The 25,063-nt window shown below is 41.3% G+C and overlaps 1 protein-coding gene and 1 pseudogene across 3 annotated transcripts in view; both read left to right on the forward strand.

The window, feature by feature from the left end:
- The window catches only part of Large1 (LARGE xylosyl- and glucuronyltransferase 1), a 569,590-nt gene that overhangs the window by 137,298 nt on the left and 407,229 nt on the right, over positions 1-25,063 (forward strand). The gene's annotated exons all lie outside the window — the stretch shown is intronic.
- Positions 3-12,609, forward strand: LOC128103683 (transmembrane protein 258-like; annotated as a pseudogene).

Consider the following 25,063-nt stretch of genomic DNA (forward strand, 5'->3'; position numbering starts at 1 on the left):
AAATGATGTGTAACATTCCCACAGGTAGTTGGAGGAGGTCAGCATAGTGAGGAGTGAAAGAAAAAACTAAACTAAAACTAAAATATAAGTTTCTGCGGTGGCAGGGCGTGGATAGACAGATGTCCAAAGCCTGTTTGGTCACATTGTCCCTGTGTAGTAAACACAGGGGAGAAGGTTGAGCCTTGTTAAATGGCTTGACTTTCCTGAAACCAGATACTTTATTAATTCATCCATCTAGTCATTTGTTGGTTCACACATTCAACATTTTCTTGCTTTTTTGACATCCTCAGTAAACCTAGTGCTGAGAATACGAAGATAACAGATCTCGACATACACTGTGTCATGGATACAGACAGGTGTATGTGCTGTGATAGAGAAGGCAGGGTACTGGGGGAGAGATTTGTGGGAGCTGTCAGACTGAGGCTGGGGATGAAAGATTATCCTTCACACTGACAAAAAGAGCTTGGGGATGAAGTAAAGGAGTTGCCTTCCCTGAACAAATAAAAGCAAATGACCATTGCTGCCACTTCCCAGAAATGAATAGGAAAGACAAGCCTTGCCATTTTCCTAGCCAACAGTTCTGAATGTGGTGTAATGTCTTGGTTGTCAGTGATTATGTCTCTGCTTCAAGGTGGGAGGCAAGGTTGGTGTAGATGTGGAGACTTCTTTTTTTAATTTGTCCCACACTAGAATTAGAAAAAAAAAAAAAAAAAAAAAAAAACCTTGCATGACAGTCTGTCTCAACAAAGTCACTACTATGTGTTTGAACATTTCCTTTGTGCATAATTTTATTGACAGCTCAAGGCTGCCTTTTAATTAAGCATTTGGCTCCACATTCGGAGCTGGAGTTAGTGAGGCTGAATATAAAGATGACAGAGCTGTGCACTTGCTGAACAGAGGTGATTGTTTTTTATTTAAAGATTTATTGTTATTGTTTTTAATTATTTGTGGTTATGTATGTCTGCATACGAGTATGTGCAGATGTCCAAGTAGGCCATAGGTGCTAGATACCCAGAGTTACAGCCAGTGTGAGTTGCCTAATGTGGGTGTTAGGAACTGAACTTCCATCTTCTGAAAAAGTATCAATTGCTTTTCACAGCTGAACCATGTGTCTTGACCCCAGAATGGGGGTGATTCTAGATCCCTAGCCCATAGCAGGAGCCCAATGTTACACCCTGTCATTGTCCCTTTCTCCTAGCAACGTCCCTAGACTGGTCAGACACTTCATCTAAACAGCTTTAATAGATTAAATTGTACTCTGGCACTGAGGGACTCCTTTCTGCAGAGGAGTCAGAGGGAAAGTGGTGAGTTGATGGTGATCCTGGTGAAGTTAGGAGGAAAGTTTTTCATCTGAGTCAATGTGAGAGGGGCTTTATGAAAGAAGCAGAGGCACCCAGGGCTAGTTCAGTTCCAGATGTGAATATGTGACTGGGCATGGTGACCATGCCTAAAGCCCCAGTACAGACTGAGGCAGAAGGACTTTTGAGTTTCAGCCTAGCATGGCTTAACATGATGATACCTTTACAAAACCAAAACTGACCACAAACCACAGCAGAGCAGAACACAGCTCAGCACAGCATACCACATCAAAGCATAGCAAAGCACAGCATAGCAAACCAAATGAGAGAAAAATAATAATCAAAGGGAAAACAGGCTTTTGGCAATACAGGAAAACTGCTAGTGATATTAGCATAATAATCTAGGAGGAGGAGAGAGTGGGGATGGATATGATCAAGATACATTGTGTGTGTGTGTGTGTGTGTGTGTGTGTGTGTGTGTGTGTGTGTGTGTGTGAAATGTTCAAAAAATTATCAAAAATATTTTAAAATTAGCATAACAATGTTAAGAAGGCAATGATGATATTGACAATATAAACAACTGTCATTGTTATCATTTGTGTGTGCCAGACATTGTACAGAATCATTTTTTAAAGTGACTTATCTATAGTACTGTGAATGACCCTGTTGTAAAGATGGGAAGCATACAGTATAAAAGCTTTGTTGATCTGCCCAAGGCCTCCAAGCCAGTCAGGATGGAGCCCAGCTTAGATTCAAGAGCTTAAGATTTTTTTCTAATACCATACTGTAGACTGAAGTTATGGGGATTTTGGCAAGGAATTTTACTAGATGCCACATGACCTTTATACATTGAAGTTATATAGAATTAATTTTGTTTCAGTCTTAAAAAATTAATTTATTCTTTGATAGTTTTATATATGTATATAATTCACCATAGACACAGTCATCTCTCCACCCTCCCTTATCGTCTGCTCATACCCACCAATCCCCATTTCTTCCTATCAAGTCTCTGTGCCACTTTTCTTCCTTTTGTTTTTGTTTTCTCTTGTAATGTACTGAATTTAACTAGGGCTATCATGAACATGGATGTGTCACTAGCAATAATGATTTTTCTCTCCTCTAGTAGCTTTTTTCTACCATTAGTTGCACTCTGTGGTGGCCTCATGAGCCCTTCCCCCGTCTATGAATGAATTTACTGATTTGGTCTTATGTGGACTCTCTTTAAGCAATTGTAGCTGTTAGGAGTTTGTGAGTGTCATGGCCATGTCATGCCCCTAAGACCATTGTTCATGGCCCTTCTCTTTATTCTTCAGCTGTTATGTTCTTTCCAATTCTTCCTCCATGATATTCCCTGAGCAGTGGGGGAGTGGGGGGTGATATGTGTGTCCTCTTTAATCCTGACCACTCTATAATCACTTTTTCTCAGTACCTTTACCATTCATGAGTCTGGGCCTTAACTGCCATTCAGTTGTGTTCCTGTATCCCTTTCTAATCAAGTTGGTACTGTAGCATGCAAGGTGTAACACTGGGGGAATATTACTATAGAATTTTAATTCATGCTCAGTGGCACAAATTAGTCTAAACTGATTTTGGGGGGAAAAGTATTTATTAATGAGATGGTTTAGTGCTTGCCAACTTGATGAGATCAAGAGTCACTTAGGGGACAAACCTCTGGACATGTTTGTAAGGAAGTTCCTAGATTGGTTTAATTTAGATGGGAAGACCCACTTTTAATGTGGGTGGTCCTGAAATGAATGAAAAGGAGAAAGAAAGCTGAGCACGAGTGTTCATATTTCTCTGCTAGCTGCTGTGCAATGTGACCAGCTGCCTTAATCTTCTGCCACCATGCCTTCCCTGCAATAATGAATCTAAGTGAACTGACCCAAGTTAAGCCCTTCCTTCCTTAGGTTGTTTTGGTCAAGTGTTTGGCCACAGCAACAAGAAAAGTAACTAGTACAAGTGGTTAATACAGTAGAGTTACAGATAGTCTAGGCTGGAGGCAGGGTTGGGTCAGGTTGCTCAGATGATGTTTGTGTTCCTAGGTCTTCCTCCATTCCTGTGGTTGACTTCTCTGCACTGACTCCTCTCCAGATAGCGTTTCCTACATGGAGAACGTATGAGGCTTCCATCTTATCCTTCTATTCTTCCTCATTCCAGAGCATTGCCTCTGACTGGATTACCTGTGTTTACTTGCCTTAATATCACAACACAAAACATGCTCACTGTAGTCAGAGCTTAGGCGAGAATTTGGCACTTTATAGTTACCCCTGAACTCTGTAATATATTTTTTCTGGTTACAAGCTAGTAAGGAAAACACCCCTTGATGGCAAAGTGGAGATCTAGGTTGTGGGGAGCTTGTAGCTGTCTGTTTATGATTTGCTATGAAGCATCAAAATACGTGGTCCAGCCACAGCTGATGGAGTGTCTGGAGTCATTGATATAATGATCTTACCAGACTGTTAAGGAAATTATGAGAAATTTGAGTATAAAGGCAATATTTAGAACAGCACAGCCAGATTGGATGCGAGTGTTCTACTTGTTAGCATAGTACTTAAGAATAAACTCGAATCTCCGAGTCACAAACTACATTTGCTAAGTGCTAGGTGACATGAGCACAGTAGCAAAAATGTCTAGTAGGAATGACAAAGCCTATGGATCTTCACTTTCCAAGCACTAGCTAGCCTGTAGCATTTATTTATAGGCTGTACACTAGAAGCATTGTCTATAGACAAGTCAGCATGCTTAGGAAGATATAGGTGAACAACATTGTCAGCTCAAGTTGTTTACATAAGCAGGAAGGAACTGGAATATTTACCCTTGAGACACAGAGGCTCAGCATGCATAGGATCAGCTTCAGGAAACAGTCCATGTCACTGGGGCATGAAATAAGGACAGCTCCAATGGCCCTTGACTTTGACTAGTGATGTGGCCAGAAGTCACATGTCCAGCCCCTCATAATGAAGATTGCTCTGTGCCTGGCTGAAATGAGCTGTCCAGAGAGGGTGTGTAATGCCCCTAGGAGAAACGTGAAAGCAGAAGTTCATTGTCCTGAATTAGTGGTAATCATCTAAGATGACCTGTGTGACCTGACTCTGAGATCTGTAGACTCTAGAGGAGGCTGAGTAGCCACCAGCAGTCAAAAGTCATCTCTTTTGTGATGTACCCTGTCTGTTGCTGCAGGCAATGTCCTTAAAGAGGTTCCGTATATATGTTCTTCTCTCAGTTGTTAATTATCACCAGTGCTCCCTATACCTCACTGACTGACACCTTTAAGGCTTTGGCTTTGTAGTAGGTGGTGCCATAAATAACAGAGTGTTGCTGCTGGAATTTATGGAAGTATGATTCTCCTCTGAGCTGCAGATATTCTTGATACTAAAGTTTAGCAGTCTGATTAGTTGATTACCTGGAGTGGCACAATGAGACTAGAGCACAGAACAGAATCAGGCATCCCAGACTGTGAAGTCAGCTTAGCTGGGCATAGCTGGGTACTTGGAACATAGTCTCTCTCCTCCCTTAGCTTTAGTCTCTGTAACATGAAATAAAATTATCAAAATGAAGCCCACTGTTTTGGCATACTAACATTTTTACATTCACTATAATACAAGTGTATTATACTAGAAGTCTGACATAACTGAATTGGAAGCAACTAGAGTCTTCCCTAATTAGGAAGAGCTATAAACAGAAAAGGAGGTGCTTTTACAATCATATAATTCTAAGGATGGAACCAGTATTAGTACATAAACTTTATGGAATCAAGATCTGACTCATGAGAGTTAAGAATGCCAGTTCTAACCATTAGGTCACCAGGCATGGAGTTACTCATTGTTGGATCCTGTTGAAGAGGCCCAAGGGAACTCAGGAGGAAGATGCTACCTGGGTGTGTTTTCTTTGGTTATTTAAGTCTTGGGTTTCTAATTCAACTTTTTATTTCACTAATTGTCATTTCTTCCTCTACCTGTGAGTGAGCATCTCCAGCCCTTGCCTGTTTTGTCTTGTCCTTTGGCCTAGTCACTCTCCCTCCCCACTCATTCCCTCTGTCCCTCAGATGTTACACTCTAGGCTTGGCCCCTAGCAGATGTGATTTTTGTTTCCTGTCTGTTACCCTGTGTGTGTGTGTGTGTGTGTGTGTGTGTGTGTGTGTGTGTGTGTGTGTGTGTGTGTGTGTTTCCTTCCTGAGAATGTCCAGAGCTATCCCAGGGTACCACTCTGCCCTTTGCCCTTGTCTCCTTGGATTGTTTCCTGGTATTTTCTACCTTGGGCTCTTTTAGAGCCTGGCCTTTGCTGTCATCTGTGGGTTCTGCTCCTTCCTCAGAGACACTCTTGGTCCTGTCATCCTCTCTTTGCCTTCCCAGTCCATCTGACTTAGATTGTCGGATCTCAACTTCAGTGCTCATGACCTTCCGTTAGTGGTGCTACTTCCCCTTCTTACTCCTAGCTCCTTGTTTTCTTTCCTGTCACCACGTGTCTGTTGTTGACTTCCAGCACCTGTGATGGTATCTGGAGAATTGATCGTCATGTTCAATGTTGGTCTTCAAATGTTGGCCAGCTGAAGGCGTGAGTGAGTGAGTACATGTGCCCTCCCCAGGCGCTGAGTGCAGCTGATCTCACCACTGTCTCCTGGATAAACTTCTGACAGTAATCTTGATGCTTTTGCTAACTCTTCCGTTTCTCTGAAACTTACCATTCTTGTGTTCACTGGGGTTCTGCTGCCTCATTGACCTCCCTGGGAAAAGTACTTTGTTTCTTAAATTTCACTTTGTTCTTTCTGCCCTGTATGTAGTTCTTTACAGATAGATTTCTTCTCAAACAGCACCTTCAGTGCCCATGTTCATTGCCATTTCTCTCCGATGTCAGATCCCTTGTGGAGATGCTGTGACCAGCATATAGCAAGTGGCATTTGTTGCTCTGATATCTCTGCAACTGTGTGAGTTTCTTGTAGGAGAGACCTGTTTGACTCATCACTTTAGTACTAGTGTCCAACCCAACGTTAATTCTTTATGAGTCCTTAATAATTGTTTATTGAGAAGGGTTCTTCCTTCCACACATTTACTGCTGTTTTTCTTTCTTCTTTTTCTGTTTTTGAGGCAAGGTCTCATGTACTTGAGGCTAGCCAAGAACTTGCTGTGTAGTCAGTGATGGCCACTGAACTCCCAACCTTTCTCCTGAAATTAGGATGCATTTTGTGTGGAGTTATGTCTGAGGAGAGTGATAGGAACTCCTGGTTCCTAGTGCTATAAGCTTCTATGATAGTGAGACCCCAGGCCACTGCTCTACAGCCTATCTTTCAATGTGGTGATGATGTTGACTCTTGGACTTGAGCGCTTGTGCCCAGGCACACCTTCATTTTATTTGAGACCACTCTGTTACTTTTCCCCAGACCCACCTTTCCTCTTGGGCCTGCTGGATTTTATTTGCAGTGTGGTTTTTCTTTTCTGCACTTCAGGGGCCATTGGTCAGTTCTTGACGGGTTGCCAACTTGTGGAAGAAGGAGACTTTAAGCCATTCATTATGATGTTCACATCTGCTGCCTGTGATAACCTGTAACCAGCTCAGTGCAGATGCTTCCCTTGGCTAGAGAGGCAAGACAAGGGAGGGTTATGGGTGTTGCTTGAAGTTGGATGTCTCCAGAGCATGTAAAGTCCAGGTAATTTATAACCAGTGTATTCAACAAGAGTAGGACATTAATTTCTGATCTGATTTCAGCCTGCACTCATACTTTGCATTCCTAAAGCCTCTGTTGACTGCTCCTTTTATTCTTATTGAAGCAGAAACCTCCCACCCGAATATGTTTGACAGCCATCCCAGTGAATTTCAACAGAAAGGCAAAGAGTCCTGACATCTGACCATTTTGCAGCGTTGGAATAAGAACTAGAGTTGTTAAGTTAGAACACATAGCCTATGGGAAAGGGGGCATGGAGTGTAGATGAGAGCTTGCTAAAATGTAACTGATTACTCAGCTTCATGTGTACCACCCCATCCCTCAGCCCAGGGATCTTCTTGCCAGTTTTTCCGGAGACCAGACTATACAAGACATGGTTTCCTTCTCCCCTGGTACTGGTTGCTGTGGCAGCTTCCATAGCAGCAAAGCCCATTTTGGTCTTCCTGCCAATGGCCCAAATGTATCACTTCCTAAGGTTATTATGGGGTATATGAATACAAGATGCTAAATATAAAATGAAATGGAAAGTATAATATAAAGGCTATGTAGATGAATTGCTAAATGTCTTATTAATAAAACACATGGAGCCAGAAATTGGGGTTAAAGCTGAGAGATCAGAGGAATAGGACAAGCCACAAGCCAGCCTCATCTCACCAACCTTCAGTCTCCAAAGAGACTACTTCCTGTATACCCATGCCTATATTCCTTTCTGTTCTACTAACTCATTTCCTCTCTCTGCCCAGCTACATCACTTCCTCTTCCTGTCCAGCTTTGTCACTTCCTGTCTGTCTGTACAGACCTCCAGACCTTTATGGTTAACTAGTATTGGAACAGCCTGCCTCTGTTCCCAGTGTGGCCTTGAACTCACAGAGATCCAGACAGATCCCTGCCTCCCGAGTGATAGGATTAAAGGCATGTGCTACCATTGCCTGACTTCTATGTCTAATATAGTGGCTGGCTTTTTCCTCTGATCCTCAGATAAACTTTACTGGGGGATGCAGATAAAACATCACCACAAAGCTATGTTAATTTTCTTAATAAATTAAAACTAAAGAGCTTTCTTAGTTAGACAATAAAAATTGGTGCTGAGCTTACATAAAATCTTACAAAGAATGAGAATGTGAAAGTAGATGATTGGTGTTAAACAGCTCTCAGGCTGCAGGACATTTAGTAGAGTTTCAGGTGTCTTGAGTTAGGAATCTCATTAAGAGTAATGGAGTCTGACCATTTTATGGGGTACGAGATGGTTGCTAAGATGATCTCTGCTTCTTCTGTACCCAGTTTTTGATCTTAAAATAACATTGGCTCCCTGTAGAGTAGTGAAAATGACTCTGGAGTATCTGTTTACTGCATTTCCTGTAAGTCGTGGCCTTTGACAGAATCAGAAAGACTGGTTTTTATGAATTACAGTGCCTGCCTGTAGCATGAATCTTAGAGAGTCTTATTAATAAAATCAAACCTGAGGCCAGTTATTGGGGTGACTGCTGGAAGATCAGAGAGACAGAACAAGCCACAGCTAACCTCACCTGGCCAACTTCTCAGCTGGTCTTGTTTCCTCAGACTGGAAGCTTCTGTGTCCTCATCTGATTGGCTCTCAGCTGAACTGCTGCTCAAAAGCCTGAAGCTTAACCAGCTAAAAGCTTAACTAGCCAAAATGCTTCTAGCTTCTGGTCCTCACACCTTATATACCTTTCTGCTTTCTACCACCACTCCCTGGGATTAAAGGCTCACTTTCTGGGATTAAAGGCGTGTGTCACCATGCCTGACCGTTTCCATTGTGGCCTTGAACTCACAGAGATCCAGAGGGATTTCTACCTCTGGAGTGCTAGGTTTAAAGGTGTGAGTGCCACCATTTTCTAGCCTTTGTATCTAGTGGCTGTTCTGTCTCTGACCCCAGATAAGTTTATTAGGGTGCACAATATTTTGGGGAACCCAATACCACCACATTTCCCGTTTTTGTCTAAAATTTTAAAAAGCTTATAACTAATACAAGAAAAATTATATCCAATAAATCAAGATTACATTAACGATGTCTAGTCCATTAACATTTGACAGATTCAGGCAAAAAACTCCATTATTTATATATATATATATATATACAATTGTCCAGTCCAGTAACATTTGATAAACTCAGACAAAAAATTTTCATTACTTATCCTATTTAAAACAAGTAATTCCTTTTTAAAAGTATTTTTTCTTTTCATAATAGATTCAGTAATCTACCTTTTGTCATTTTTATATCTTCCCCTTTTTCTTTTTAGTGTAGATTCAGTGATCTACCCATTTATCCTGTTATTCTTTATCTTTTTTCTCAGAATAGATTCAGTGATCTATCTCATATCTATATTCTTTTCTCTTTTTTCTTTCTTTTTTAAATAAAACCTCTGAATCTAATCTCCATGTGTTCAAGGATACATCCAGCATTGGAGACACATGCCTTTAATCTCAATACCAACCATAGAAGACCTGGAGGTCTGTACAGACAGGCAGTGATGAGGCGGTCATGTGGTTGGGTTTACAACCAATGAGAAGGCAGAACAGAAAGTCTTTATAAAGACAGACACACAGGAAGTAGGTCTCTTTCGGAGAGGTACAACAACAGCAACAGTGAAGGGTAAGGTTTTTAGCTCTTAGCTATTGCTCTGACCTCTTGGTTTTCATCTCTGTATTGGCTCTGTGTTTCTTATTTAATAAGACAGTTGGTTACATCTACACCTGCCTTAATCATAGTTTTAACTCCCAGGAAACCATTTGAAAATATTAAATAGTTCATTTTATCAGTATAACATAGTTCTCAGCACTCAGGTGTCAGAGGCAGGCCGATCTTTCTGAGTTCCAGGCCCAGTAGGGCTACATAGTGATAAGTTGTTTCACTATATATCATTAGTGTTGAAGTATGGTACAATGTGGCACTCTTTGCTTTGGCCCTCCAAGGATATGAACCATTCTTTTGGTCATTAGTGTCAACACAATACATTTCCCACTCATTAGTCAGTGTGATGGCTATTCTTGGTTGCCAACTTGACTATATTTGGAATGAGCTACAATCTAGAAATGGAGTGTACACTTGTGATCCTGATTTCAAGGCAAGAAGACAACATGCCTTTGATCTGGATCTTAAGTCTGGATGACACACACCTTTAATCAGACCTTGAAGTTAGAAGGCACACCTTTAATCTGGGTGACACCTTATGCTGGAAGCCTATATAAGAACAACAGAAGAAGGAATTTGTCATTTGTTCTTTGCTGGCTTGCCCTTGTCTTGCCAGCACATCCATTCCTTCACTGGCATTGGGGCCTACTTCTTTGGGATTCCAGCATATACAGAAGACCAGCTGAGACACCAAGTCTCATGGGGTGGAGCAGCTACTAGATTCTTGGACTTTCCATTCACAGCTAGCCATTATTGGATTAGTTGGACTGCAGCCTGTAAGTCATTCCAATAAATTCCATATATATAATATGTATATAAATATATAATACATGTGTATATGTAATATATGTGTATGTATATATACATACATACATATTTATATGGAACAAGCCAAACCTGCACCTTGTTCTTATATGAAAGACAGAGAGATTCGTTCCATAAGTTCTATGATTCTAGAGAACCTTGACTAATGCAGTCAGTTAGAAACCTTGATTATCTGACTGCTGCACTGCAGAATCATACAGCTTTTGTTCAGTTAGTCCTTGTTGTGCTTAATAATGTACCAAACAGGAATAGTGATGCTGCCAGTTTTGATAGACTGGAGCAAAGATTAGAAGTGCTGCCTTTAAGCTGACATTGCTGATGTGTACAGTAAGAATAAATCTTCTATCCATGAAACTAGAGAGAAGGAGGAAGAGAGACATGCTTATTATTATTGTGCACACATTTTGTTCTCAAACTTCAAAAGTTATGGCCTCAGTGCATAAGAAGTGCTGAGTTAAGATGAAAAAAGGAATTAAATTTGTGTATGTATAGGAAAAAGCATCGTAACTTCAAGTTTCATTGCTGTGTACAGTTCCAGGCATGCCTGGAAGGTCTTGGGACATGTCTCCTCTTGTGAGAAGTACACCACTTTGGTTCCTATGGCTGCTGCAGCAAATCACCACAGTCTTGGTGACATAATAAAATCCCTTTTCTAGATGTAAAAAATTATTCTCAATAGACTGGAGTCAAGGTGTGTATATGGCTTGTTCCCTCTGTAGGCCCCAGAAACAACTTCTCTCCTAAGGTTTTTAGCTTCAAGGGGCCACATACTGTTATTGTTGTGGCTCCTTTCTTATCTCCCAGCCAGAAGAGTGATGTCTTCAGGCCACCCTCTCTCATCTCTCAGTCAGAACTCTGCTCTGTCTACTTCTGTTCTTTGTCTACAACTACCCTGCTTTCTTGTTCTGAGGATTGTTACTCTGCACTGGGCCACCCAAGCAGCGCAGGATAATCAGCTCATCTCAACATCCACTGGTCCTTTAATGGATACATGGGTTGTGGTTATTAGATATTAGCTATGGTGGGAGGAAGTAACTCTGTTCTCTCTATCCTTGTCCACATTGAGACAATGTGAGATGTTGTATCATCTAGTTCCTTATAAAGATATCTTAGTGTCCCTCTGGGAGTTTTTAGTTAAAATTATATATATATATATATATATATATATATATATATTTAAATTTAGTTGATCTAATTTGTCCAGCATGTTACCATAAAATTTGACCAGAAATGCATCAAGGTTTTTCTGTCATAAAAGATCTAGTATTTCTGGAATTTGTAGATCCCACTTTTAAAGACATTCTAATTTGTTTAATTTCAGATACCAGTTTGCAAAAGGATTTGATGATTTTAGATAGAAGCCTATTGATGGTTGAATAGCTTTGGTAATTACAAGCAAAAGCAGCCATTGATGTAATTACTTTGGAATACCGATTGGTTTTGTCAAGCAAAGTCAAGCATACCCATGACCCATCATATCTGTCTCTTGATTCCGTGTGGTATTCCTAACAGACATGTATGCATAAAACTTTGAACTGAGATGCTTACATGAGTGTTTTTTATGGAAGTACCAAGTAGGAAATTGTAAAATGTCCATAAATAGGCATTTATGGCACTGCAATATTAAAATGGACAAATAGCAACATGTTTATATAGTGAAGCTCCATAAAGCAATTGAAGTGAAAATAGACTCGTGGTGCTGACTAGAAGGCCATTGCTTGCTGTGAACTATGCAGAGTTTAAACCCAAGCAAGATTGAATATATACCCTTGTCAACCAGTTGTGCTGATTAAGTCTTGTGGGGACAGGATAGCCTAACATCGGGGCACAGAACAAAGATGCTGGGATGCTGGTAAGTGTTGGGTTTTTTCACCATTGTAACAATTATGCAGGCATGTCACTATGATAATTTATTAAGTATTTTGCACTTGATGTAGTCACTTTCCTGTGTATATAAACCAGCCTGGTCAACCTGGCTGTCTTCCCACACCTGACTGTGGTACTTCTGGCCATTGACATGTTCTTTACCACCTGGTTCTTCATTTACGAGGTCATCTCCACCAAGTACATACATAACATTTACAAAGAGTTCCTCATCTTCTTGGTGGCCTCACTCTTCATGGGCTTTGGAGTCTTCTTCCTCATGCTCTGGGTTGGCATCTATGTATGAGTCCCCAAGGGTACCCACCAGGCAGCTTCACCAAGTAAGTCCCTGCTTTTGTAAATTAAATTTTTACCATTGCTACAAGTGTCCCACCTACTGTTTGCAATACAGATGTGTGACAAAAAAAAAACCCAAACAACCAACCAAACAAATAAACCAAAAACCATACAAAAAAAACCCACAGAAAAAACCAAAAACCTATGAAAACCAAGTACTCATTCAGTAAAGCACTTCTCTGGCAAGTGTGTGAGGATCTGATGACTTTACGTCACCAGAATACACATTAAAAGCTGGTTGGTGGTGCAAGCTTATAATCCCAGAGATGCTGAGATGGGAGTCAGAGATTGGCCAAGCTCCCTGGACAGGTACTTAGCTAAGTTCTGGCCAGTGGGAGACTCTGTCTCAAAAGGTGGAAGAAACTTGAGGAAATAACAAGGAGGTAGTTCTCTGACTTCCACACAGATAAGTGTATACCATCAACTCCCTTTACACACACACACACACACCCCTATGCAAATCTAGATAGTGAAGTACATAGTTGAATTTGAAGTGCTTTTATATGATTTTCTTCCTTTGAGATGAGAGGGATTTTATTAACCTTTGGGATTTATGAATCTGTGTCACTGTTTAACTTTGAAATTCAAAAGCTTTTTAAGTGTGGAACTGTTCTTTAGGGATTGATGTTTAACACTGCTGCTTTAACCATGTACACTTTATTCCTTCTTGACATGCCTTACCCTCACTCTGAGGATTTTATCACAGTATTGACTTCCAGATCTGAAATTTGTTCCTAAAATCTTGCTTCCAAATGAGTGTTCTCATCAATTGAGACCAGTATTCCTACCAGCCATGAGATTCCTTCCATTAGCATTAGAACAATGTTATTATGCGACATTAAACGGTTTTTGTTAATGCATGTTACCATCTGCATAAGTCTGTAGCTGGAGTTTTCCTACCTGGCCCACAGTCAGGACAAATCTCTCTCACCCGCCAGTCCCACAGCCGCTCAGACCCAACCAAGTAAACACAGAGACTTATATTGCTTATAAACTGTATGGCCGTGGCAGGCTTCTTGCTAACTGTTCTTCTATCTTAAATTAACCCATTTCTATAAATCTATACCTTGCCACGTGGCTCATGGCTTACTGGCATCTTCACATGCTGCTTGTCATGGCGGCGGTTGACAGTGTCTCTCTCCACCTTTTTGTTCTCTCAATTCTCCTCTCTGTTAGTCCCGCCTATACTTCCTGCCTGGCCACTGGCCAATCAGTGTTTTATTTATTGACCAATCAGAGCACATACAGACCATCCCACAGCATAAGTCAGTAAACCCATATCTGCCTGGGAAAGAAAGAATATTCTTATGTGGAAGATATGAAAACTTGGGAAGAAAGTGCACTGTTTAGCCTCTCAGCGTCATCAGAATGACAGCAACCTTTTCCATCTCTGGCTCATGAAACATAGTGTGCCTGAAATGTGGTCAAAAGTCATGTCATGTTTGGCCTGTCCACTGTTTTTTCTATTACAAAACAAAAACAAAAACAAAAACAAAAAAACCACCCTTTTAATGGCTTTGTTGAAAAATTACTAATAAAAACCATGATGTGTGGCATTCCTTTTACCAAAACAGGAACAACAACAAAAATGGAAATAGCTAATATGGTTGCATCGATTAGCTAGGGTTTTGAGTAGCTGTCTCTTTGAGGGTGTTTGGATGCTCTAGTTTGTGATTGTCTCTCTCCTTCTCCTTTTCTGGGTTACCCCTAACTCTTGTTTTATGTAAGACAGAATTGGGGTAAAAGAGCTTTTGGTATCTGGTTGTGCCATTTGTTGACCTTGCCTGGCTCAGTTAGGTTCTGAGCTTGAAACTTTTGGCTTACTCTGTATCTGGTGCTAGGCCATGGGCATTCCATGAAATATTTTATTTATTCCTCAACCATCTTCACACTTTGTAGAGGAGGATAATGAAGCTTAGGACCAAGGCTACCCACCCCCTTGTGAGTAGAGAGTTCTTTGACCTTGTCTGAAAAGATCCTATATGCTCCATTCTCTCAAGAACTTATCACAGAAGCAACTGGGATATGTCATTTCAAAGTCATCATTGTTGAGTTTCAGACAAGGACAAGACAAACAAGACGTGATAAAGGGCTATTTTGGGTAAGAAGGCAAACTACATTCTGTGGCTAGCAGGATTATTATAAGCCAACAGAAGCAGAAAATTCAATTATTCCTTTAATGAAATTTGTGTTTTGTTTCTTCTGTGCACTCATACAATTAAGAACAGAAAAAGGTATTAGGAACCACCCAGGCTGACCTGTATCCTGAACAGATGAGACCTTTGAAAATCATACAAGGGCTTTTAGATGGTTGAGGTAAATGTGCCCCAGAAGGGCGGCCATACCTGAGTTTGGATTAGTGATACTTTTTCCAACACAGGGTGACAATGAACAAGATGCTCATCTCTGCAGGTGGAGTTTTTTCACTGAAAGAAAATATACCCTGTGGCCATACAGTTGTTATGAAGCCTACATAACCCACCAGCTGTGCAACAGTGGGTGTTTGACAAACCTTTGTTTGCTTTTCTCTTCTTGTGCTTTTGTGGAAGGTAAGAAAGTCTCTGGGGAAGAGTGCAAAGTATAGTAACATGGAATCTACTATTATGGTATTGGGGAAGAGATTGACAGGTGAGGAATGAGTTTACTGTGTAGACTAGAATGGGAAAAATAGTTTATTGAGTACACTGCAAAGGATAGCAAGGTGGATGGTAACTAGAGATGGCCTACAAGGAAAGCTCTGTGTGTGTGTGTGTGTGTGTGTGTGTGTGTGTGTGTGTGTGTGTGTGTGTTTAGTATTTCTTAGTTATAGTGAATTTCCATGTGTGCAATTTGCTGAATGTAATTTGTTTTATATTCAGGAATATAGTACAGACTAGCCAATGTGCAGTTCAGGGAGATTATCATGAGCTATGCTGTTTCCAGCATGCAAATATGGTCGGTGCAAATCAGGATCATGCAAATCAGTTTAGGTCACTGGGTACTGGGCTATAGATCTATGCTGTTAGTTTCTAGCATTCTAGTGCCAAGTGTTGGGGATGATTTCTGGGCTATGCTTATGAGAATTCTCTAGTCGGTACCTGCTTCTTTTTCATTTTGTTTGTTTGTTTTTTGTTTTTGTTTTTGTTTTTGTTTTTTTTTTTTTTTTTTTTTGGTTTTTTGAGACAGGGTTTCTCTGTGTAGCTTTGCGCCTCTCCTGGAACTCACTTGGTAGCCCAGGCTGGCCTCGAACTCACAGAGATCCGCCTGGCTCTGCCTCCCGAGTGCTGGGATGATTTTGTTTTTAAATGGCCTTTCATCCATACAAGGTTTAACCCACCTTTGTTTTACATGTGAGTAAATAGACACCTTTGTTCTTTTGTGCTCACCAACCTGCAGCCTCATCAATGTTCTTGTGACCTAATTGCAGCCACCTCCAAAGCAGCCTGTGTCATTTTTTTCACCCATGTTTCTGCTACTACTTTATACTTTAGAATAATAAAGGCAGAACTATCCTGACTGTATCTTTCATTCATTCCTGTCCATGTATAGTTTCAGACCCTGTTAGCACTCCCTTGGAAAGGGTTGGCAAGAGCCTGAGATGCCGCAACTGTAATTTTGTGGGCCCAGTGGCCATGTTTGAAGAAAATTAAATTATTTCACTTAAAGGACCAACTGTGTGAGAACTTTAGAGATGACAAAAAGTCTGATGGGGCTGTGACTGGGTTGACATAACTGGTTCTAGCCCTCATGTTTCACTCGACATGCTGTTCATCCTCAGTTGATGCTTCACTTATCTTAGACATAATTTCCACCTCTGGAATCAAGAGTGTTAGCCACTGCTTGCTGGGAGGCAAAAGAGCCTCTCATGCCTCACAGAGAGTTGGCCTAGCATCGTTTCAGGTCCCATGACTCCTTTGAATAGTCTGTCCATACTCTCAAGCAACACCACCTCAAGAAGTCAATAGACTATAAGTTAAGCTCACTCTGGAGGTAAGAATGCTGGGGATGTCCAATGTCTCTTTGCAGACTGTGGCCTTAAGTGCATGGCTGTTCTGCTCTTTGGCTCCAGCAGAGGGCACTGAAGGCCTCATTTCACAAGAATCTGAATTTCCTGAGTGGAGCACCATCTGTCATGGTAGCCAGAGTTTGAGATGATGTCCTGCTTGGAAGCCTCTTGCAGGCCCTGTTTGATACCATCATGTTCATAATAAATGAGCATAATAAATTACAATAAGACTCAGCACAAACCCTTATATCAAGGCAGGGCAAGGTGACCCATTAGGAGGAAAAGGGTCCCAAGCACAGGCAAAAGAGTTGCCCCTACTTCCACTGTTATGAGTCTCATAAGAACACCAAGCTACACAACCATAATGTATATGCAGAGGACCTAGCTTAGACCCATACAGGGTCCATGATTGTCATTACAGTCTCTGTGAGCCCTATGAGCCCTGCTTAGTTGATTCTGCGGATCGTATTCTCATGGTGTTCTGGACCCCTCTTGCTCCTAGAATTCTTCTTCTCCCTCTTCCTTGGGGTTTTCCTGGCCTCACCGAGTGTTTGGTTGTGGCTCTCTGCATCTGCTCCTATCAGTTGTTGGATAATGTTTCTCTGATGATGATTAGGTTAGGCACAGATCTGTGAGTATGACAGAATATCATTTCATTGATTTTTTTTTTTTTGCCAGGCATATTTGGTTTATACTGGGTCTCTGGACTGACCAGCCTCTGGTTCCTGGCCATCCAAGCAGTGTTAGGCTTGGGCTCCCTCTCATGTCATTGGTCTAAAGTTGTTCGACTTATTGGTTGGTCGCTCCCACAAGTTCTGTGCCAGTATTACATCAGCATATCTTGCAGGCAGGACACATTGTAGGTTAAAGCTTTTGTGGTTGGTTGATGTCCCAATCTCACTGCTGGGAGCGTTGCCTGATTATAGAAGATGGTTGATTCAGGCTCCATATCCTCCCATTACTAGAGGACTTCAATAGGGTAATTCTTGTAGATTCCAGGGAGTTTCCACTCTACTAGGTTTCTACATTGCCCACCCCATCCCAAATACCCCCCAATTCCAGTCATCTCTCCCAGTATTCTATTTCTCCATCTCTCCTACCCACTGCCTGAACTCTCTTGTTCCCATCACCACCTGCCCCCAGTCCCCCTGCCAAAATCTTCCCCTTCCCAGGGAGGTCCATGCTAGTATAAGATCTCTAATTTCTGTATGTAGGTGCTTAGTGTTATGAACTTTTTTCTTAGCACTCCTTTCATTGTATCCTATTAGTTTGTGTATGTTGTGCATTCATTTCCATTGAATTCTAGGAAATCTGTAATTTCTTTCTTTCAGCATTCCTTCAGTAGAGAGTTGTTCACTTTCAATGAGTTTGTAAACTTTCTGTTTGTTGTTGAAATCCAGCTTCCATCCATGGTAGTCTGCTAGAATGAAGAGAGTTATTTCAACTTTCATTTATCTGTTGAGACTTTCTCTGCAACTGAGTATGTGATCAGTTTTGGAGAAAGCTCTGTGAAGTGTTGAGAAGATGTATTATTTTGTTTGGGTGAAATGTTCTGTAGATATCTGTTAGATCCATTTGGTCCATAACCTCTGTTAGCTCCAGTATTTCTCTGTTTAGTTTTTGTCTGTATGTCCTGTCCATTGGTGAGAGTGGGGTATTGAAGTCTCCTGCTATCAGTGTGTGATGGTTGATATATTTTTAAAAATTTAGTAGTGCTTCCTTTGCAAGCATTGGTGCCCTCATGTTGGGGCAAAGATGTTAAAATTGAGAAATCATCATGGTGGATTTTTTTTTTTTTTTGATGAGTATAAAGTGTCCTTTTCTGTATCTTTTGATTTACTTTGGTTTGTAGTCTATTTTGTTAGATATTAGAGTGGCTGCACCAGCTTGTTTCTTAGGTTCATCTGCTTGGAAAATCTTTTTCCAACCCTTTACTCTGAGGTAATGTCTACCTTTGATGTTGAGGTGTGTTTCTTGTATTCAACAGAAAGATGGATCCTGTTTTTGTATCCATTCTGTTTGCCTGTGTCTTTTTATTGGGGAATTAAGTCCATTGATATTGAGAAACCAGGGAATATTAATTCCTGTTATTTTGCTGGTGTGTGTGTGTGTGTGTGGTGTGTGTGTTTCCCTTCTTTTGGTTTTGCTGGTATGATGTTATTTATTGCCTGTGCTTTTGTGGGTGTAGTTAATCTCCTTGGGTTGGAGTTTTCCTCCTAGTCCGTTATGTAGGTCTGTATTTGTGGATAGATATTGTTTAATTTGACTGTCATGGAATATCATGTTTTCTCCTTGTATAATGATTTTAAGTTTTGCTGGATATAGTAGTCTGGGTTGGAATCTGTTTTATTTTAGAGTCTGCAGGATATCTCTCCAGGCCCTTCTGGCTTTTAGAGTCTCCATTGAGAAGTTGGATGTAATTCTGATAGGTCTGCCTTTATATGTTACTTTCTCTTTTTCCCTTTCAGCTTTTAATATTCTTTGATTATTATGTGGCAAGGGGACTTTCTTTTCTGGTCCAGTCTGTTTAGTGTTCTGTAAGCTTCTTGTTCCTTTATAGGCATTTCCTTTTTTATGCTAGGAAACTTTTCTACTATGATTTTGTTGAAAATATTTTCTGGGCCTTTGATCTGGGAATCTTCTCCTCCTATCCTATTATTCTTAGATTTGGTCTTTACGGAGTGTTCCAGATTTCCTGAATGTATGGTGTCAGGAACTTTTTAGATTTAACATTTCTTTGACTCATGTATCCATTTCTTCTATTGTGTCTTTGATGCCTTAGATTCTCTCTTCCATTTCTCATATTCTGTTGGTGATACTTGTGCCCATGATTTCTGTTTCCTTACCTAGATTTTTCATTTCCAGAAATTACTCAATTTGTATTTTCTTTATTGCTTCTATTTCCATTTTCATGTTTTGAACAGTTTTATTCATTTCCTTCAACTGTTAGTTTTTTCTTTGCATTTTTAATACAATTTATTCATTTCCTCCAATTATTTATTTGTGTTTTTCTGTATTTCTTTAAGGGATTTATTCCCTTCCTCTTTAAAGACCTCAATCATCTTCATAAAGTTGTTTTTAAGGTCTTTTTCTTGTATTTCTGCTGTGTTGGTATATTAAGGGGTTGCTGTAGTAGGATAGCTGAGCTTTGGTGGTGACACATTGCCTTGGCTGTTGTTCTTATGCTGGTGTCTAGGCATCTGGATTTGGGGTGATTATAGGTCTGGGCTCCAATTTCTGAGTTTGTCTTTGTTGGATGGGTGATTTTTGTTTTGTTCCTTGGTTTTTATTTCCTCTTTATTCTCTTGGTAGGTGTGTCCTGGACTTCTCACAATCAGTGTGGTCTCTGGTACAGTGGGTAGTCCCTGCCCAGTTGGAGGCTGGAGCAGGGCAACTAGAAGGGCATGGGACTGGGGATAAGTTGGGGGGATGCGGAGATAGTGAGGGAGTGGGGGAATTTGCCCAGTAAGCAGGCCTACCTGGACTCTTCCCAGTTTGTGTGGTCTCTAGTAGAGTGAAGAGTCTGCTTTGGCATTTTCAAACTGCAGATTTTCGTGCTTACATCTTGGAATTGCATGCCCTTTGCCATTCTTCTATTAATGACAAGTTTCAGTCTTTGGAGAGAGACAGGGTCTTTGAACAATGGTGATAACCTTTCATTTCCGTTACTTTCCTAGGGGCCAGACTGTGATTGATGCTTCTTAGAAAGCTTGGTGTGATGCATACAAAGCACTGTGGAGCATTTGGATTCCTGGATTATTTAGATTTTCTAATTCAGAAATAACTGTGTGCATGTGTGGGCAGTGGGATTTTTCAATGTGCACATGGGAGCCTGTTCAGAGGAAGCTGAAAAAGAGACAGGTCTCCAGAGACACAGGCATCTCAACCACAGCTTAATTTCATGTTTTGAATAAACACTCAGAGATGAGTGGCATGAAGAAGAGGATAAGTAAGTTTTTCAGAGAGTATTTCCATGCTGTGTTTCACTTCCTGGACTCTCCTCATAGATACACCTGCTCCAAAGGCTCTTTGATGAATAGGAAGGAATCTCTTTTTCCCTCTGTTCTAGCCTTTGTCCTAGACAGCTTGTCCTCCTTTCCACATGTTTCTCTGGCAGGTGATAATCAGAAGGAGATGCTTGAATAGTATAGTTGCTTTGTTGTTTTAATGTAATGCCTTATAGGTGAAATGTCTGGGAACTTGTAGATTTTGAGGCCATGCTTTCTTCCTGTCCTTAGTGTAGGATAATACAAATTGACACACGGTGAGTCTCCATTACATGTGCCTTTCTGAGTGCATGGACTGTGGTTTATAAGACCTCATTTGGGCAGGCACTAGCATTACACTCACCCTAAATTCCCACTCCTGTTGTAGATGACATACTGGCTGTTGGTTGTGCTTGGCCTAGGTCACAGCCAGTTGTGATCTTGCTCAGAGTCTGAACTCTTCCCCACCATGAGTCCAGTCTCTTTCTGCTCTGCCTGTGTACTGCTCTTGGGCCCCTTCCCATAAAATCAGTAGTCCCTCCCATGTGATGAACATTGTGTGTGTCAGCAGGAAACAGATGACCAAGATACTATCCTCAGACTGCAGATGGCATAGTGATAGTGAACTGCTTCTGCCATGATTTTCAAGATAGAGTGGTGGGATTTTGCATGGCTGGAGGACAGAAAAGGGCTACACAGAGAAGCTGACCACACAGCTTAGCCTTCAAAAGCCAGTTGGAGTGTCCTGATGACACAGGGGAAACCATAGTGTTACTTTAGATGACAAGAGCAAAACATTCCTGGCAGGAGGAAGACTAGAAAGTGATCTGTGAATACTGGGTGTCTACATTCTATTGCTCATTGATGAGGACTGTCAGTCTTTTGGGAATGAAAACATAAGGATATCTATCCAGACCACTGTGATAATGGCTGTTTTCTTGTGTGAACCCCAAAAAGCCTGGTCATTTTATCTTTGAACTTTTCCCACCAGTTCATTCCATGTAACAAGGGAGCAACCTGAAAGCAGATGTTAGGTGGGAGGTTTAAGGGGAGTTGGAACCCTGTGTATATTCCAGATGAAGATTCATACAGAACTTGAATGAATGAGGACATTAGTATGGTATGTGAGGATACATAAATTGTTTATAAATTATTTTATGTGTATGGATGTATTGCCCTCATGTAATATATATGCACTACATGTGTGTCTGGTGCTCCCAGAGGTGGGAAGAAAGGTCATATTTCCTGGAACTGGAATTACAGATACTTATGAACCATATGTGGGCAGTGCAAATTGAACCTAGGTACTCTGAAAGAACAGCTAGTGCTCTTTTCCCTTGAACTATTTCTCCAACTCTGTATGTAGCAAAAGATGACCTAGATTCTTGATCTTCCTGCCCCTACCTCCCAAGTGCTGGAATTACATGCACATGCCACCATGCTGCCATAGCTGGTTGATACAGTACTGGGAATAGAACCCAGGGTTTGATCCATGCTAGGCAAATGCTTGACTAACTAAATTCATCTTAGTCTGGTTTCTGTTTTTGTTTTTCTTCAGTGTGAAACTTTTGAGAAAGATTCTGATGCTTTGATATCACTGACACCTATTATTTGGGCCTTCACCATCATCCTGAGAAGTCTGCATTCCTGATTGGTGTGGTTCCCTTTGAGTATCCTTACCCCCCATTTTTTTCCCTCCATAATCATCATATAATTGTGAATTAAGCACTATATATTTTTGATAGTGGACTAGAGTGTGAGAAACACAGTTAAGATTAAGCCATGGCACCTGACCTCAAAGAAACTGTTGCCTTTATAGTTGTAAGTGATAATAGCTGCCAGCTGCCCTCCAGTTGCTCATTCCTAGTGTAATGAGTTTGTGGAGGAATCCAGATGAGGATTTGAAGACTGGCAAATGGGTAATGGAATCAAAGAGTGAAGACTGAAAGCAGCAGTCTCTACAAGAGAATCATAATTGCAATCTAAAATGCTTTCTATGATGAAAGTGTATATGCTTGTGTTTGGGGACCTGGAAGAAGAACATATAACCATATGGAGACATCAAAAGATAGAGGAGGAAGTTATGCCATGGGTAGAGTCTTCACATGTGGTGAAGAATAGTCTAGGCAGAGGAGGCATCCCTGAACTCTTCCATTGTTTGTTATGAGGAGGGGGTTATGGGAGAGGTCTGTTTGCTGAGATCAGTGAATGATAGCAGGTGTGGTCTTAGAGACCAGCATGCTTAATTAACCAAGCTGAAATGATCTTGCTAGAAACTAGGAAGCAAAATTGAAAACCTGCTGTGTTCAGCATAGAGCTGCAGCAAACAGGCTCCTGCATTGACTTCTGAGCCTCCCAGAAATTACTGTGTCTTCACTATTTCTTGGTATATCTTTCTGTTTTTATACTTAGACCCTGGAAGTCTCTCACTCCATCCCCCACCTCCGTGCATGTCTCCGTCTTTGGCTTTCAGTGATTCTGTATTAATAGCAGTAATTAAGCCACCTCATCTCATTGGGGAGGATACATTCCTCTTCATCAGGCACAGGGAGGAGCTTAATTAGTTTCTGCTCCCTTCCTCCCCCTGCTGCCTCTGTGGAGCTCAGAGCTGTCAGTTGCACCCATGTCTGTGGGAAGCATAAGAATCTGCATCTGTGGATACCTTTCAGAGGGTTTGCTTTTCTGCCTTCCGAGAACATTTCCAGCTGTTACTCAAGACCAGAGAGCATCAAGAGGGGAAAGGGAGAGGAAAGGTCTCTTCAACAAAAATTCCTGGTTTCTTTGTCTTCTGTCACCATGTGTCTTAGACAGGGCAGGGCCACAGGTGAAGACAGTGGACTTCTTGCTGTATGAAATCCTGCTTAGCCTCTGGAGAAGCCCTCAGACTCTTGTGGCCCTTTTCTCACACTGTGTCCACCTGAAGGAGGCAGGGAGGCTTGGAGATTAGCTAGAAAATTAGGATGGAAAGAGTTAGCCTTAAAGCATGATCTATATTCCACACTAGTCCTGCTTGTTTGAACCAACTGCCAGCAACAGCTTATCATCCATTGAGTTTGGACAGATGTTAGGCTTGATCCTGCACAATCATTAGACATGCTGTTCTATTTAACTCTAACAGAAAGTTGCCAGAGACATACCACTGTCCTATTTGTTAGATGTAAAAGCTGGAGTCTGAGGAGCTCAAGAACCTCTGCTGAGAACACACAGCTTTCTAGGGTAGCAGCCTTGATTCTTTCCTCACTTTCCTGACCCTTTCTTCACGTTCTGCTTATGGTACCTAGGATGCCTTAGATAATTTGTTGGTAAAACTGGGCTTTTCAGACTGCAAGATGCTCTAGATGAAAGTACCCCATGTGGCACCAGGAATAAGCAGAATGTGATCCAGGGAAGCTGAGTTGGTCCTAACTTCTGCTACACCCCAGGACCAGGTAGTATTGCCAAGTAATGTCCTTCGTGGTGAACCTGCTCCTCTACCCACTCACCTTTCTTCCCTTTGGGGGTCATGTGAGACTTTTGGTGCCTTGTTGGCTTTATAGTTGGGTGGTCTTCATGAGTTTATTTCCACCAAGGAGAATACAGAGCAGCTACTGTCCCTGTGCTCAACAGCCCTCATCTCCAAACCATCCAGAGCAGCATCTATATAAACTCCCCCTCACTTCCTGGTCACCCCTGGAGGATTTGCTAAGCCACTTCATTCCTAAACTATTTGGAGCAGCATCTGTCTAAACTCTCCCTCATTCCTATATTACCCCTGGAGGATCAGTCCCTTGGCTGGCCCTGTCTTTCAGCCTTTGAGCATACCTGGCTTGGAGAAAAGGCTCTTTCTCTTTAAATTGGCTCAATTTGCATTCTACTAGCAATTTCCTTACTCTGAGGGATCCATGGGACATTAAATTAGCAGAAAATGACATTAGTGCTAAGAACTCAATTCTATTACCTGAAATACAAGTTTTATTATAAGGAACCACACAACCTCCTTCCCACCTCCTCACCCAAGATCATACTTTCCCACTGAATCATATTAATGCCTCTTCTTAGTTTGGAGGCACTTTATGTTTATGGCAGGTACCTTTGCATTCAGTATACTCTGTGTTAGAGCAAGGCACATTTGTATGTGGTTTTCTCCCTCATCATTGGCTGGTTTTCTGACTGTGGGGTGTAGATGTGAATTCTCATGGAGGCTGAATGCTGAATCTAGCCAGTTCCTTGTTTACCCTTGTCTTTAAATCTGCAGGTATTCTATGCCTTTAATGTTGTCTAGCTCTTTGCTCGCTAACCTCCCCCCACCCCCCCCCCCCGAGAATAGTCTGTCAAGAATGCTCTTTCCTTGAACTTGAACCTTTTCTCTTTTGTCCATGCTGGTTCAGTATGTCCCAAACAATAGGACAGTATGCTCTCTGTCCTGCATAGCTGGGATGGGTAATATACTTTTAGAAC

Source organism: Peromyscus californicus, unplaced genomic scaffold (genome assembly GCF_007827085.1).
Source record: "Peromyscus californicus insignis strain IS unplaced genomic scaffold, ASM782708v3 Scaffold_8__1_contigs__length_139910024, whole genome shotgun sequence".
NCBI lineage: Eukaryota > Metazoa > Chordata > Mammalia > Rodentia > Cricetidae > Peromyscus > Peromyscus californicus.